Genomic DNA, 3,658 nt, shown 5'->3' with positions numbered 1-3,658 from the left:
GAATTCTCCAGGTTGAGCTTGAGGGTGACAGGAAGTATCTGAGGGCTGAGGAAAGAGGGAATGAGAAGCCAGTGCCGCTCATCGCAGCCGAAACCACCCAGGTGCCCATCCGCCGAGGACCAGACACCGGAGATGTGCTCTAGCCACACGCTGGGCTGCCGTCTGGCAGTAACTACAGACGGAGTTGCGATGCGTGCTCAGCACGGATGAACTTTGAACACATTGTTCTGCGGGAAAGAGGTCGGGAACAAAAGGCCACCAACTGCGCGCCTCCTCTCACACGAGGTGTCCAGAGCGGCAAACCTGCCGCGGCGGAGAGCAGGGCTGTGCCCAGGCAGGGAGCGGGAGCCGCGCTGGTGGCTGAGGGTGTGGGCTCTTTTGGTGGAATGACGATGCTCTAAAGTGGATCGCGGGGAGACACGCACAGCTCAACGACACTAGAAGCCGCTTTCCTGGGTGAATCGTGCAGCATGTGAATTATATCTCAATAGAGCTGCTTGTAAAAAACAAAAACAAAAACTTTGCCCTGGCCCGTTTGGCTCAGCGGTTGGAGCGTTGGCCCGAGGACCGAAGAGTCCTGGGTTTGATTCCCAGTCAAGGGCACACACCTGGGTAGCAGGCTCAATCCCTGGGCTCGGTCAGGGTGCGAATCCCTGTCTCTCTCTCACATCGATGTAAAAAAGAAAAAGAGAAGCTCTGAGAGTTGGGGGGGGGGGCTTCGGCCATTGGGCGGGAGACGTTTTCTGAGGCTGTAGCTCCACCCGAGCTGGGGATCCCTGAACCCCCTCTCTGTTCGCAAAGCTAAAGGCTGAAAGGCCTCTCTGCTTGGAAGCAGTCAGAAGGCACAGGTCCCATGCCCGCCGTGTCAGGATGCGCTTCAATATATAGAATTACTAGAAGCAGAGTCACTTTCCATCAGGGAAAGCTCTTCTCTCTCAAATAACCATGCTCACAGCGAAAGCCGGTATCGTGTCACGAGGCGATTTTATTTTTAACAAGTATCACCGCTACCTGGAGGCCGTTTCCTTCGCGGAGACATTTACTCGGATTCCCAAGAGGAAGCGGGCGTCCCCCCTGCGCTCAGTGGCAACCTTATTTTTTTAAAATATATTTTATTGGTTTCAGAGAGGAGGGGAGAGGGAGAGAGAGAGAGAGAGAAACATCAATGGGGAGAGGGAATCATGAGAGAGACAGAAGCATCAATGATGAAATAAAATGGATCGGCTGCCTCCTGCACGCCCCACACTGGGGATCGAGCCCGCACCCGGGCATGTGCCCTGACCGGGAATCCAACCCTGACCTCCTGGTTCATAGGTCGATGCTCAACCACTGAGCCACACCAGCCGGGCCCGTAAGCTTCTTAAATGTTTACATGGCAACAGCCGAGACGCTCAGTCCACTCAGCCAGAGCAAATAGAAACTGAATAGGCCTTCAGCCAGATTCCATAGGCACAGAGCTGTGCAGGGAGAAATTTAATTCAGAAAGATCCCCGAGCGCTCAGCTTGGGACACAATTCAAACATTATCCCCTGAGAGAGGCCTCCTGGGAATGAGCTGAACACCCCCCACCCCCCCCCAACGGGAACCTCCTGAAAGGCTGCTTTGTTCCCGCCTCAGCCCTTCACACCAGGGGAAGCCGGCCTGGCGTGTTTGCTCTTCTCGTGGGGGTTTGTCCCCGCGGAAACCTAAGACCCAGGAGGGCAGACAGCGTGTCCATGCGGCTCCGAACCCCAGCGGGTCCGGCTCCTTGGGTGGAGGTCCGAGACCTGGGTGTCCCACACAAGAGCCCCGCCCCATCGAGAAGTGACCCGTCTCCTAAACTGAGGTGCGTGTCTTTGCGACAACCTCCTGTATTCAGAGGAGCTTCCTGACTGTGCAGGTGCTTCTAGCAGTTTCCGGAGCCTCGGAGGCCAAGGATCAGCTCCTCAGCTGTCCCCCCGCACGCAGACCCCCCGAATCCCAAGGTGCACCCAGGAGCTCCTCCTACTGCACCCTCCACCCTCCTCCTGTCACAGGGAAACTCCAACGTTGGGTGAACTTGGAGCCTTTGAAACAAATGCAATCGAGCAATTTCAAAGCTCGGCTTAGCAGCTCAAAGCTCTTCTTTGTTTATTGAAGAATCTTAGCTAAAGTAGAAAAACACTACTGCAAAGAAAGAAGGGAAAGGGAGGAGGGAAGAAAGGAGGGAGGAAGGGAGGGGAGGGAGGATATTTTCAACAATAAAGATTAATAGGAAGGAAGGAAGGAAGGAAGGAAGGAAGGAAGGAAGGAAGGAAGGAAGGAAGGGGAAAGGAAAGAGGAGGGAGGAAGGAAGAAGGGAGGGAGGGAGGGAGGGAGGGCTAAAGTCGGTGGTTTGGTCTGCAGTAAACGCAGAACAACAGAAGCCTGCCTGCCCAGCTAACACTCAGGGCTGCTCTGTGGGAGTCGACTAGCTCTCCCGAAAGGAGAGGCCAGTGGGTTGCCACCTGACGCCTATTCAATCCGCAGGAACATGGTGCTCTTTGGTGTAAGGAAGCTTGTAAGTGAAGCCCAGCTCTGAGGGGGCGGGGGTGGGGGAGAACGGAGTGGTTTGCGTCGTGGAATGTCAGGCGTCAGGGGAAAGTGCCGGTGGATAAACAAAGGCACAGCGCTGAGCGGGCACTTTCTCGCTGTGGACAGCCCTTCTCTGTGCGGAGCCCGTGTGGGGAAGTCCCGCTTCTGCTCTCATACACGGCGAGGCGAGGGGGGTGGGGAGGGGGGATACCCTTTGCAATGGCCTCTCTGCGTGTTTCCCCGTCCGGACGTTCGCACACCGTGGGTCTGCATCCCGTCTGTCCGTGCGCGCGTGGGCGAGGGGAGAAGGACAGTCACACAGAGCCCAGCAGACGGAAGGGCCGGCATGGCCCTGCTGGACCTGAGATGCCTGCCTTCACCAGCTCCGGCTCCGAGAGGCGAGGCTGTAAGCCGCACTCCATCGCCACCCTCAAGCGCGTTCCCTCGCTTTCTCACACACACAGACATTCAGAGAAAGGAAAATGGGTCTGTCCTGCGCCCGAAAAAGGTCTGGTTTTCATTTCGTTCCTGTCCATTTCCAAGGGGATGGTGTCAGAAAGGGAGGGAATCAGAAGAAAGCTGGATAACAATCAAAGGTCAGTGGACAAAGGTCGTGCGCGAATGCGGCCTTGGGCAGCCTGAGCCGGCAGAGTCTGGCCGGTCTTTCCTTCCCCAATGAATTCCTGTTGTTCCCCACGTGGCGGCCGCCTTGAGAGGGCCGGGCGCACTGTGGGCCGGCGATGCCCAGGGTTTCAGCCTCGAGCATTCCAAGGTCCCCGAGGAACTGAACAGATGGCTCTTTGGAATGTCACTTAGGAGGAGGTTTTCGTTCAAATTGTTTTTTTAAAATTTCCCTTCCAAAAACATGTTTATGTCACAAGATTAGTGCGAGATCGGGGCAAAGGGGTGTTCTTGTGGCTGAGACTTTAAACAATGAGTGACGGACAGGGGCGTGGGCAGCAGGAGGCAGCTGTCTCTGCTGCTGGACTGAACTCCAGGCCCTCAAAGCTCACAGGAAATAGGACTCGGTGCACCTCCGGCCCCAGGGAGTTGCTGGCGCTCTGTTGGTGGCAACTGTATTTCTTGGAACTTCGTGTTCCCTGGGATTCTCCCCCTACCCCCACCC

Source organism: Myotis brandtii, unplaced genomic scaffold, assembly GCF_000412655.1.
Source record: "Myotis brandtii unplaced genomic scaffold, ASM41265v1 scaffold565, whole genome shotgun sequence".
NCBI lineage: Eukaryota > Metazoa > Chordata > Mammalia > Chiroptera > Vespertilionidae > Myotis > Myotis brandtii.
This window is presented reverse-complemented; position numbering follows the sequence as displayed.